This window comes from Hypomesus nipponensis, chromosome 6 (genome assembly GCF_054491055.1).
Source record: "Hypomesus nipponensis isolate SF chromosome 6, ASM5449105v1, whole genome shotgun sequence".
NCBI classification, from domain to species: domain Eukaryota; kingdom Metazoa; phylum Chordata; class Actinopteri; order Osmeriformes; family Osmeridae; genus Hypomesus; species Hypomesus nipponensis.
Window position 1 is genome coordinate 897,501 of NC_140366.1, and position 5,000 is coordinate 902,500.

General features: G+C 46.7%; 16 non-coding genes and 2 pseudogenes across 16 annotated transcripts in view; all 18 read left to right on the forward strand.

Moving 5' to 3' along the window:
• The window catches only part of LOC146284656 (5S ribosomal RNA), a 119-nt gene extending 110 nt beyond the window's left edge, over positions 1-9 (forward strand). Inside the window, exon 1 of the ribosomal RNA XR_014761290.1 lies at positions 1-9. This exon is cut by the window's left edge and continues 110 nt beyond it. This is a non-coding gene — a ribosomal RNA (5S ribosomal RNA).
• Positions 10-201: 192 nt separating this feature from the next.
• On the forward strand, positions 202-320 carry LOC146284657 (5S ribosomal RNA). The gene has a single exon (XR_014761510.1). It is a non-coding gene; the product is annotated as a 5S ribosomal RNA (ribosomal RNA).
• A 176-nt stretch (positions 321-496) lies between these two features.
• Positions 497-615, forward strand: LOC146284658 (5S ribosomal RNA). Its single transcript, XR_014760662.1, has one exon. It is a non-coding gene; the product is annotated as a 5S ribosomal RNA (ribosomal RNA).
• A 176-nt stretch (positions 616-791) lies between these two features.
• LOC146284659 (5S ribosomal RNA) lies at positions 792-910 on the forward strand. The gene has a single exon (XR_014759683.1). It is a non-coding gene; the product is annotated as a 5S ribosomal RNA (ribosomal RNA).
• A 178-nt stretch (positions 911-1,088) lies between these two features.
• On the forward strand, positions 1,089-1,207 carry LOC146284660 (5S ribosomal RNA). Its single transcript, XR_014759684.1, has one exon. It is a non-coding gene; the product is annotated as a 5S ribosomal RNA (ribosomal RNA).
• Positions 1,208-1,369: 162 nt separating this feature from the next.
• On the forward strand, positions 1,370-1,488 carry LOC146284661 (5S ribosomal RNA; annotated as a pseudogene).
• Positions 1,489-1,658: 170 nt separating this feature from the next.
• LOC146284662 (5S ribosomal RNA) lies at positions 1,659-1,777 on the forward strand. The gene has a single exon (XR_014760211.1). It is a non-coding gene; the product is annotated as a 5S ribosomal RNA (ribosomal RNA).
• Positions 1,778-1,951: 174 nt separating this feature from the next.
• On the forward strand, positions 1,952-2,070 carry LOC146284663 (5S ribosomal RNA). Its single transcript, XR_014759685.1, has one exon. It is a non-coding gene; the product is annotated as a 5S ribosomal RNA (ribosomal RNA).
• A 172-nt stretch (positions 2,071-2,242) lies between these two features.
• Positions 2,243-2,361, forward strand: LOC146284664 (5S ribosomal RNA). The gene has a single exon (XR_014759686.1). It is a non-coding gene; the product is annotated as a 5S ribosomal RNA (ribosomal RNA).
• A 182-nt stretch (positions 2,362-2,543) lies between these two features.
• LOC146284665 (5S ribosomal RNA) lies at positions 2,544-2,662 on the forward strand. The gene has a single exon (XR_014760222.1). It is a non-coding gene; the product is annotated as a 5S ribosomal RNA (ribosomal RNA).
• Positions 2,663-2,840: 178 nt separating this feature from the next.
• LOC146284666 (5S ribosomal RNA) lies at positions 2,841-2,959 on the forward strand. The gene has a single exon (XR_014760233.1). It is a non-coding gene; the product is annotated as a 5S ribosomal RNA (ribosomal RNA).
• A 175-nt stretch (positions 2,960-3,134) lies between these two features.
• On the forward strand, positions 3,135-3,253 carry LOC146284667 (5S ribosomal RNA). The gene has a single exon (XR_014759889.1). It is a non-coding gene; the product is annotated as a 5S ribosomal RNA (ribosomal RNA).
• A 172-nt stretch (positions 3,254-3,425) lies between these two features.
• Positions 3,426-3,534, forward strand: LOC146284668 (5S ribosomal RNA; annotated as a pseudogene).
• Positions 3,535-3,720: 186 nt separating this feature from the next.
• LOC146284669 (5S ribosomal RNA) lies at positions 3,721-3,839 on the forward strand. The gene has a single exon (XR_014759687.1). It is a non-coding gene; the product is annotated as a 5S ribosomal RNA (ribosomal RNA).
• Positions 3,840-4,007: 168 nt separating this feature from the next.
• Positions 4,008-4,126, forward strand: LOC146284670 (5S ribosomal RNA). The gene has a single exon (XR_014759688.1). It is a non-coding gene; the product is annotated as a 5S ribosomal RNA (ribosomal RNA).
• A 184-nt stretch (positions 4,127-4,310) lies between these two features.
• Positions 4,311-4,429, forward strand: LOC146284671 (5S ribosomal RNA). The gene has a single exon (XR_014759690.1). It is a non-coding gene; the product is annotated as a 5S ribosomal RNA (ribosomal RNA).
• Positions 4,430-4,623: 194 nt separating this feature from the next.
• Positions 4,624-4,742, forward strand: LOC146284672 (5S ribosomal RNA). The gene has a single exon (XR_014759043.1). It is a non-coding gene; the product is annotated as a 5S ribosomal RNA (ribosomal RNA).
• Positions 4,743-4,916: 174 nt separating this feature from the next.
• The window catches only part of LOC146284673 (5S ribosomal RNA), a 119-nt gene continuing 35 nt past the window's right edge, over positions 4,917-5,000 (forward strand). Inside the window, exon 1 of the ribosomal RNA XR_014759691.1 lies at positions 4,917-5,000. This exon is cut by the window's right edge and continues 35 nt beyond it. This is a non-coding gene — a ribosomal RNA (5S ribosomal RNA).

Sequence of the window (5,000 nt, forward strand, 5' to 3'; positions counted from 1 at the left end):
CTGTATGCTCTTTTGCTCATTCACTTAGAAACTGACATCTTGCAATATGCACAAGTAGTCCTTCATGAAAGGGGCTGGAAGCTGTTTTCATTTTGACACGAGAGAGAGAGAGAGAGAGAGAGAGAGAGAGAGAGAGACCACCTTGCATTGTCAATTGCTAAATCTGTATATGGATAAGTAGCCTATGGTTGTCAACTTATTTCGTACGGCCATACCAGCCTGGCAACGCCCGATCACGTCTGATCTCGGAAGCTAAGCAGGGTCGGACCTGGTTAGTACTTGGATGGGAGACCGCCTGGGAATACCAGGTGCTGTATGCTCTTTTGCTCATTCACTTAGAAACTGACATCTTGCAATATGCACAAGTAGTCCTTCATGAAAGGGGCTGGAAGCTGTTTTCATTTTGACACGAGAGAGAGAGAGAGAGAGAGACCACCTTGCATTGTCAATTGCTAAATCTGTATATGGATAAGTAGCCTATGGTTGTCAACTTATTTCGTACGGCCATACCAGCCTGGCAACGCCCGATCACGTCTGATCTCGGAAGCTAAGCAGGGTCGGGCCTGGTTAGTACTTGGATGGGAGACCGCCTGGGAATACCAGGTGCTGTATGCTCTTTTGCTCATTCACTTAGAAACTGAAATCTTGCAATATGCACAAGTAGTCCTTCATGAAAGGGGCTGGAAGCTGTTTTCATTTTGACACGAGAGAGAGAGAGAGAGAGAGACCACCTTGCATTGTCAATTGCTAAATCTGTATATGGATAAGTAGCCTATGGTTGTCAACTTATTTCGTACGGCCATACCAGCCTGGCAACGCCCGATCTCGTCTGATCTCGGAAGCTAAGCAGGGTCGGGCCTGGTTAGTACTTGGATGGGAGACCGCCTGGGAATACCAGGTGCTGTATGCTCTTTTGCTCATTCACTTAGAAACTGACATCTTGCAATATGCACAAGTAGTCCTTCATGAAAGGGGCTGGAAGCTGTTTTCATTTTGACACGAGAGAGAGAGAGAGAGAGAGAGACTACCTTGCATTGTCAATTGCTAAATCTGTATATGGATAAGTAGCCTATGGTTGTCAACTTATTTCGTACGGCCATACCAGCCTGGCAACGCCCGATCTCGTCTGATCTCGGAAGCTAAGCAGGGTCGGGCCTGGTTAGTACTTGGATGGGAGACCGCCTGGGAATACCAGGTGCTGTATGCTCTTTTGCTCATTCACTTAGAAACTGAAATCTTGCAATATGCACAAGTAGTCCTTCATGAAAGGGGCTGGAAGCTGTTTTCATTTTGACACGAGAGAGACCACCTTGCATTGTCAATTGCTAAATCTGTATATGGATAAGTAGCCTATGGTTGTCAACTTATTTTGTACGGCTATACCAGCCTGGCAACGCCCGATCTCGTCTGATCTCGGAAGCTAAGCATGGTCGGGCCTGGTTAGTACTTGGATGGGAGACCGCCTGGGAATACCTGGTGCTGTATGCTCTTTTGCTCATTCACTTAGAAACTGAAATCTTGCAATATGCACAAGTAGTCCTTCATGAAAGGGGCTGGAAGCTGTTTTCATTTTGACACGAGAGAGAGAGAGAGACCACCTTGCATTGTCAATTGCTAAATCTGTATATGGATAAGTAGCCTATGGTTGTCAACTTATTTCGTACGGCCATACCAGCCTGGCAACGCCCGATCTCGTCTGATCTCGGAAGCTAAGCAGGGTTGGGCCTGGTTAGTACTTGGATGGGAGACCGCCTGGGAATACCAGGTGCTGTATGCTCTTTTGCTCATTCACTTAGAAACTGAAATCTTGCAATATGCACAAGTAGTCCTTCATGAAAGGGGCTGGAAGCTGTTTTCATTTTGACACGAGAGAGAGAGAGAGAGAGACCACCTTGCATTGTCAATTGCTAAATCTGTATATGGATAAGTAGCCTATGGTTGTCAACTTATTTCGTACGGCCATACCAGCCTGGCAACGCCCGATCTCGTCTGATCTCGGAAGCTAAGCAGGGTCGGGCCTGGTTAGTACTTGGATGGGAGACCGCCTGGGAATACCAGGTGCTGTATGCTCCTTTGCTCATTCACTTAGAAACTGAAATCTTGCAATATGCACAAGTAGTCCTTCATGAAATGGGCTGGAAGCTGTTTTCATTTTGACACAAGAGAGAGAGAGAGAGACCACCTTGCATTGTCAATTGCTAAATCTGTATATGGATAAGTAGCCTATGGTTGTCAACTTATTTCGTACGGCCATACCAGCCTGGCAACGCCCGATCTCGTCTGATCTCGGAAGCTAAGCAGGGTCGGGCCTGGTTAGTACTTGGATGGGAGACCGCCTGGGAATACCAGGTGCTGTATGCTCTTTTGCTCATTCACTTAGAAACTGAAATCTTGCAATATGCACAAGTAGTCCTTCATGAAAGGGGCTGGAAGCTGTTTTCATTTTGACACGAGAGAGAGAGAGAGAGAGAGAGAGAGACCACCTTGCATTGTCAATTGCTAAATCTGTATATGGATAAGTAGCCTATGGTTGTCAACTTATTTCGTACGGCCATACCAGCCTGGCAACGCCCGATCTCGTCTGATCTCGGAAGCTAAGCAGGGTTGGGCCTGGTTAGTACTTGGATGGGAGACCGCCTGGGAATACCAGGTGCTGTATGCTCTTTTGCTCATTCACTTAGAAACTGAAATCTTGCAATATGCACAAGTAGTCCTTCATGAAAGGGGCTGGAAGCTGTTTTCATTTTGACACGAGAGAGAGAGAGAGAGAGAGAGACCACCTTGCATTGTCAATTGCTAAATCTGTATATGGATAAGTAGCCTATGGTTGTCAACTTATTTCGTACGGCCATACCAGCCTGGCAACGCCCGATCTCGTCTGATCTCGGAAGCTAAGCAGGGTTGGGCCTGGTTAGTACTTGGATGGGAGACCGCCTGGGAATACCAGGTGCTGTATGCTCTTTTGCTCATTCACTTAGAAAACTGAAATCTTGCAATATGCACAAGTAGTCCTTCATGAAAGGGGCTGGAAGCTGTTTTCATTTTGACACGAGAGAGAGAGAGAGAGAGACCACCTTGCATTGTCAATTGCTAAATCTGTATATGGATAAGTAGCCTATGGTTGTCAACTTATTTCGTACGGCCATACCATTCTGGCAACGCCCGATCTCGTCTGATCTCGGAAGCTAAGCAGGGTCGGGCCTGGTTAGTACTTGGATGGGAGACCGCCTGGGAATACCAGGTGCTGTATGCTCCTTTGCTCATTCACTTAGAAACTGAAATCTTGCAATATGCACAAGTAGTCCTTCATGAAATGGGCTGGAAGCTGTTTTCATTTTGACACAAGAGAGAGAGAGAGAGACCACCTTGCATTGTCAATTGCTAAATCTGTATATGGATAAGTAGCCTATGGTTGTCAACTTATTTCGTACGGCCATACCAGCCTGGCAACGCCTGATCTCGGAAGCTAAGCAGGGTCGGGCCTGGTTAGTACTTGGATGGGAGACCGCCTGGGAATACCAGGTGCTGTATGCTCTTTTGCTCATTCACTTAGAAACTGACATCTTGCAATATGCACAAGTAGTCCTTCATGAAAGGGGCTGGAAGCTGTTTTCATTTTGACACGAGAGAGAGAGAGAGAGAGAGAGAGAGAGAGACTACCTTGCATTGTCAATTGCTAAATCTGTATATGGATAAGTAGCCTATGGTTGTCAACTTATTTCGTACGGCCATACCAGCCTGGCAACGCCCGATCTCGTCTGATCTCGGAAGCTAAGCAGGGTCGGGCCTGGTTAGTACTTGGATGGGAGACCGCCTGGGAATACCAGGTGCTGTATGCTCTTTTGCTCATTCACTTAGAAACTGAAATCTTGCAATATGCACAAGTAGTCCTTCATGAAAGGGGCTGGAAGCTGTTTTCATTTTGACACGAGAGAGAGAGAGACTACCTTGCATTGTCAATTGCTAAATCTGTATATGGATAAGTAGCCTATGGTTGTCAACTTATTTCGTACGGCCATACCAGCCTGGCAACGCCCGATCTCGTCTGATCTCGGAAGCTAAGCAGGGTCGGGCCTGGTTAGTACTTGGATGGGAGACCGCCTGGGAATACCAGGTGCTGTATGCTCTTTTGCTCATTCACTTAGAAACTGAAATCTTGCAATATGCACAAGTAGTCCTTCATGAAAGGGGCTGGAAGCTGTTTTCATTTTGACACGAGAGAGAGAGAGAGAGAGAGAGAGAGAGACCACCTTGCATTGTCAATTGCTAAATCTGTATATGGATAAGTAGCCTATGGTTGTCAACTTATTTCGTACGGCCATACCAGCCTGGCAACGCCCGATCTCGTCTGATCTCGGAAGCTAAGCAGGGTCGGGCCTGGTTAGTACTTGGATGGGAGACCGCCTGGGAATACCAGGTGCTGTATGCTCTTTTGCTCATTCACTTAGAAACTGAAATCTTGCAATATGCACAAGTAGTCCTTCATGAAAGGGGCTGGAAGCTGTTTTAATTTTGACACGAGAGAGAGAGAGAGAGAGAGAGAGAGAGAGAGAGAGAGACTACCTTGCATTGTCAATTGCTAAATCTGTATATGGATAAGTAGCCTATGGTTGTCAACTTATTTCATACGGCCATACCAGCCTGGCAACGCCCGATCTCGTCTGATCTCGGAAGCTAAGCAGGGTCGGGCCTGGTTAGTACTTGGATGGGAGACCGCCTGGGAATACCAGGTGCTGTATGCTCTTTTGCTCATTCACTTAGAAACTGAAATCTTGCAATATGCACAAGTAGTCCTTCATGAAAGGGGCTGGAAGCTGTTTTCATTTTGACACGAGAGAGAGAGAGAGAGAGACCACCTTGCATTGTCAATTGCTAAATCTGTATATGGATAAGTAGCCTATGGTTGTCAACTTATTTCGTACGGCCATACCAGCCTGGCAACGCCCGATCTCGTCTGATCTCGGAAGCTAAGCAGGGTCGGGCCTGGTTAGTACTTGGAT